The following is a 6,000-nucleotide window of genomic DNA, read 5'->3' on the forward strand; positions in this document are numbered from 1 at the left end:
AAAAATGTACTGGTGTCAATTGATTCAACTAAAAATTTTTGAAGGCAGTACCCCAGCATGGCCACAGTCTCATGACTGAAAAAATTAGGTTTGGAAAAAATTAAGCTATGTGTGGCCTAGCAGGTAGAGTGTTGTATTCATGATCGTGAGATTGTGGTTTCAATTCTTAGATTTAAATATTCTTTTATTATTGAACTTCTATTATTTATTCACTCTTGTGTGTGTGTGTGTGTATGTGTGTGAGTGTGTGTATACTTGTGTGTTTTGTACACATGCATTCGGTCGCACACACACATATGTCCATATACGCAAACACATACACGCATGCGTATGTATAGATGTATATAGGTAGCCCTGTGTGATAAGGAGCTTGCCTCTCAACAATGTCACCTTGGATTCAATTTCACTGCGCGGCACCTGAGGGAAATATCTCCAGCTACAGCCCTAGGCGGACTAAAGCCTTGTGAGTGAATTTGGTAGAGAGAAACACGTCGAATCTATCTATCTGTCTGTTTGTTTGTATTTGTGTTTGTCTTCCATCACCGCTTGGTAACTGGTGCTGTTTTCTTTACATCCTTGTAACCTAGCAGCTCGGCAAAAGAGAACGGATAGAGTAAGTACTCGGCTTAAAAATTCTATATTTTGAGAAAAAAACTGCCATTTGTGTGTAATGGGGTGTTCCATAGTTCAATACATTACTGATGTTTTTCTTCAAACTTAAGCGCTGTTTTTCAGTAAACAGGTAAATTATGTATTGCAAAAGGCAGCGAGCTGGCAGAAACGTTAGCGAGCCGGGCGAAATGCTTAGCGGTATTTCGTCTGTCGTTACGTTCTGAGTTCAAATTCCGCCGAGGTCAACTTTGCCGTTCATCCTTTCGGGGTCGATAAATTAAGTACCAGTTATGCACTGGGGTCGATGTAATCGACTTAATACCTATGTCTGTCCTTGTTTGTCCCTTCTGTGTTTAGCCCCTTGTGGGTAATAAAGAAATAGGTAAATTATCTATTGCAAATTCAGGAGCTAAATATTAGATGAAACTCAGTTAAAGCAGTGTCATCTTAAGGCATGGGCACACTGGGGTCTGATATGTTTAGGGGTCTAATTCTGATCTGTGTATATGTGGCTCAATGACAATAAATAAGTATTGTAGAGCCCAGAGAATTCATTTGGGTACGGGCCAATACTGCTGCAAACGCAACCCTGGGTTAAAGTGTGTGCACACACAGACCTTCAGTGACCCCGTAGTTAATCTCATGATGTGTCCAAGCTTTTAATTTCTGGTTACTGTAAATGGTGCTGCTGTTTGTGCTGTCCTCTTTCACTTCGGCTGCCATGTAACATATTCCACCAGATCAAGAGTGCAAGAAGCCGAGAGGATGTTTATGTCCACTCATGATCATATAGGCACTTAAAATAATTAACAAATGCAGGTTAAATGCTCCAAGTCATATAGGCTTGCAAATGATGACTGTATATATATATATATATATATATATATATATATATAATATATATATATATGTATGTGTGACAGTAACTGAAGTGTGTCCCCCCACACACGACTGTATACTTATTTCATATTTACACACATACATATACAACTGACATATATATTTATTAACATTATAATATAATGTACCATATGTTACATTAGCCAATGAAACAAGTAGCCAAACTGTTTATATACTCAACAAATGCAGCAGTTACTCTATGAAGGAACCACTAATTTGCATATAGAAAGTGTTTAACGCTCTATAAATACCAGTGACCTGTCAGCGGGGATCAAGGTATGATATAATATATATGTAACATATGGTATAATTAAAAACAGCAAATTTTAGCCATTTCTGGCAGAAACGTTAGCACGCCGGGCGAAATTCGTAGCCGTATTTCGTCTGTCATTGCGTTCCGAGTTCAAATTCCGCCGAGGTCGACTTTGCCTTTCATCCTTTCGGGGTCGATATATTAAGTACCAGTTACGCACTGGGATCGATGTAATCAACTTAATCCCTTTGTCTGTCCTTGTTTGTCCCCTCTGTGTTTACCCCCTTGTGGGTAGCAAAGAAATATATAAATACCAGTGACCTGTCAGCAGGGATCAAGGTATGATATAATATATATGTAACATATGGTACAATTAAAAACAGCAAATTTTAGCCATTTCTTCGCAGACTGAAAAAAATCATGAACAACTTTAATTGATTTTTGAACCTTATTGGGTTCTCATTAGAGGTGTCTCAGTTTATATATTCAACAAATGCAGCAATTACTCTATGAAAGGGTCCCTAATTTGCATATATAACAAATATATATTCTACAGTTTGTTTCAATTCATATCCATTTATAAAAAATTCAGAGTAATATTTGTCTAAAAAGTAGACAAAAATTTCATGCAAGGAAATTTTCATGATTTAGCAGACCTGGCATGTAATTTTTGTTTTTTTTTTAAACAAATATTATCCTGACGAGATTCATATACATAAATCTGATTTTTTTATAAATTCACAGTGGATATGAATCGAAACAAATTGTATGATATATATTTGCTTTAATCATTTGTTATATTATATTATATTATGTCTTTTTATAGCATAATTATATTCTACTATAATATTGATAAATTTATAATTTTTCAATTGTATTTCTCTATTTCCTATAATATTTATATATTGAAATTATACCATTTTAAGTTATGATTTTTTTTCTCTACTATATTGTGATATTTAACTGAAGAACCAGTGAAAATTGGATGCTTTCTATCCCTTTGGAGGAAATTGTTTTTTTCCTTAGATTGAATAATAATAATAATATTTATGTGTATAATCAAAATTTCTTATCCAATATGTGATTTCGATATTTCTTGAAAGCAAAGAAAAAAATACATAAAAAGTAAATAAAAAATAATACGGCCTGGCCGCTCCAAAAACATCTGATTGGTGCGTTTAGTAACACCCAGGCATTTACATAACACGTGGTCGAATATAGGGCGGTTGAAAGGGCATCTATGGCTTGCGAGGTCACAGTCTGTGTTAGGGATTTTCGAAATACAAAGCGGAAAATGTAGAAATAAGAAAATACACATTTTATTTCTTCTTTTAAGATTTGCATCTTTATTCGAAATAATTTTAAAATACTAGTAAGGGCTGCGAAAAAAGCTTGCCCGAAGCGCCAGCAAGTCCAACGTTTCAGATCATGAGGTTACTCCACCTATGTGGTATCCAGTACTACGATCTTCCTTATAGCACTAAAAAGCTTCGAAGTGCGCTCTTCGAAACATTAGAATTCACTCCCACTCTAAGCTCATGAAGAACGAGCTTATTCAGTTTTACAGTGATGCAGTGGGACCGGGTCGCAGTTGGTGCTACGAAATTTTGGCATCAAATTAAAAAAAGATGCGTAAGTGAAGTTGACAGTTTTTGTGTGTTTTTGATTGGCTACTTTCACGCTTGTGACTGTTTTAGTTTCAATACAGTCTCAGATCCAATCACTTTGCCACCCCTAATTTTACAGGTTTCGGAAACAGGTTTTCTGAAACTATACCTGTACAAAGTGGATTATTATTATTATTTGTTGCTGTTCGTGTTCCTTAAAGAGTGTGTGATTCTAGGGATATCTGGTTGCGATTTCCCGTACGTCGCACAACCGCGTAGATAGCAGGCATGGACAACCTTTTTGGACCTTAAGAGACATGGCTCATCATCAAACCAACCGCACTATTAAAAAAGAAAAAAAGGTAATTTTTCATTAGGTGTGCCGCTAAGAAACTCCCGCAGACTTCAGCTTGCCCACGATTAGCGTAAAGGTTTCCTTGTGATGTAAACAAAAATAAATTCAACAACTACAATATTGAAAAGAATAACAGTACAAAAATTTTTATTGCAATAAACATCCCCGAGAACCAGCTCAACATACACGTCTAAAATAAAAATCAACAAATCAGAAAAATACCACGACCGCCAAGCAAAAGAATAACAGTTTGACAAAGTAGCACAGTATAGTTTGTCTTTAAAATTAGTTTCAGTATTTGCACTGTTACTTTTGTGTTCAGGTTTTAAATTCATTTTTAAGTAGGTGAAAATTATTCCTATAGTTATTATTTAGCCTTAGCTGTATTGAAACTGATCGTACTAGGCCTATAATCAAAGGCGTTTCGGCTGTTACTCTCTCTCACTTCTTTTTTTCATACGCAAAATCCTATTAAATAATGTATCCTTTCTTCCTTATAATTTAATATCTAGAAGGTTGAATACTTGGTCAAAATCGAATAGGTCCAGTTTCTGAGTAATCTTTAACTAAAGCGGCGTCAATTAAAATGAAAGTAAGAGAAGAATGTGCAATATATAAAAATACCGTGGCTATTTTGATGGCCGAAACGAATAAATGCTTAAAATTAGGGTATTCATATGGCAAAAGTATTTCTGTTAAATAACTGTTTCATTTCTCAGTGACAGCGTTTAGTTAATTATAAGCAATCATTGTTCAGAATAAAACATTTCGTATTTTAATAAATCATTTCAGAAGTTAACAAAAATTTATCTATTTGAAAGTTTCCGTCAAGCAGGTTTATGAATGGGAGGTGTATATCAACATCAAGAAGAGTTAAATATAATATACATTACAAGTACATGTAACACTATGTTATAATCAAAAGCAATTTCGAAATGATACAATTTTACTGACTGTCGCTTCATTCATAATACCTGTATCAAAGTTATTTTTGCACTTTTCTAATTATTGTTCGTTGTATCTAAACTGACGCTTTTTTTTGCTGAAGATTCACCAATCTCTCTCTCTCTCTGTAATTTCTTTCTTCTATAGTCTCTCTGTAGTCTGTTTATGCGTTCTCTCTTCTCTTCTCTTCTCTTCTCTCTCTCTCTAATTTATCATTCTTCTATTGTCAAATGTAGCTAGTTTATGCGTGTGCATTATAGTATATGCGTTCTCTACTTGTCAGTGATTGTCGCTTTAAACAGAAACAATCGCCGAAATAAGTAATTTTAGATTACGATAAAAAGCGAATGAATACATTAAAATACAATTAAAATTATAGCATTACCTAAACGAATATAATACTAAAATAGATTTTTAAACAAATTCGGTAACGGAACCCCCCCCCCCCATTTAATTAACTTCATTCGTAATATCATATAAACACAACCCAAAGAAAACTTAAATATATAATATTTACCGGATTTTTGTTTGAGATTATTTCCAAGCCGCAGAAAGACAACCACGAGGTTACATTTCAATATTACAATGTTTTGTCCAGAACAAGGGAGGTCACTCAGATTACTACATTATGCAATAATTAGTGTTGATACATCATCTGTTCGGAGAAAGATTGAGTATATATATTTTTTTTATTTGGTCTGCGGCTATGCTAGGGCTCCGCCTTATAGGGTTTATTATAATTGTCTATCTTTTTTACTGTTTTCAGTCGTTGCACTTGCGGCTATAATGGAGCACCATCTAGATGGGTTTTAATCGAAATCGAACCGCGGTATTTTTTTTTTAAAGCCTGCTTCTTCTGCTATTAATCTCTTCTGTTGAACAGATAATTTATAGGTCATAAACAAAGTAACATCTACTATGAAGCGGTGGTGGGGTCCAACACAACGACACATACATACACACACACGCACGCACACACACACACATACATACATACGCACACACACACACACACATACATACATACATACATACATACATACATCAGACTTCTTTTAGTTTCCGTTTACCAGATTCACTCAAAAGGCTTTTGTCTGTCCACGGATAAAGTAGAAAACATTTGCCCCAGGTGCCACGCAGTGGGACTGAATCCAGAACCATGTGGTTGGGAAGGAAACTTCTTACCACACTGTCACGCGAACTAATCGACCCCCACCCCCAACACACACTATTTTAAAATTTAGCACTTATTCGATCGGTTACCTTTGCTGAACCGCTAAGTTACGGGAATGTTAACAAACCAATACCGTTTGTCAAGCGGTGGGAGT

At 35.2% G+C, this 6,000-nt stretch overlaps 1 protein-coding gene across 1 annotated transcript in view; it reads right to left on the reverse strand.

The window, feature by feature from the left end:
- The window catches only part of LOC115232447 (monocarboxylate transporter 12), a 42,623-nt gene extending 36,942 nt beyond the window's left edge, over positions 1-5,681 (reverse strand). The window contains exon 1 of the mRNA XM_029802327.2: positions 5,190-5,681. The gene's annotated coding sequence lies outside the window, so the exon portion shown is untranslated. The remainder of the gene's footprint in view (positions 1-5,189) is intronic.
- Between the last annotated feature and the right edge of the window lie 319 nt (positions 5,682-6,000).

This window comes from Octopus sinensis, linkage group LG2 (assembly GCF_006345805.1).
Source record: "Octopus sinensis linkage group LG2, ASM634580v1, whole genome shotgun sequence".
Classification (NCBI taxonomy): domain Eukaryota; kingdom Metazoa; phylum Mollusca; class Cephalopoda; order Octopoda; family Octopodidae; genus Octopus; species Octopus sinensis.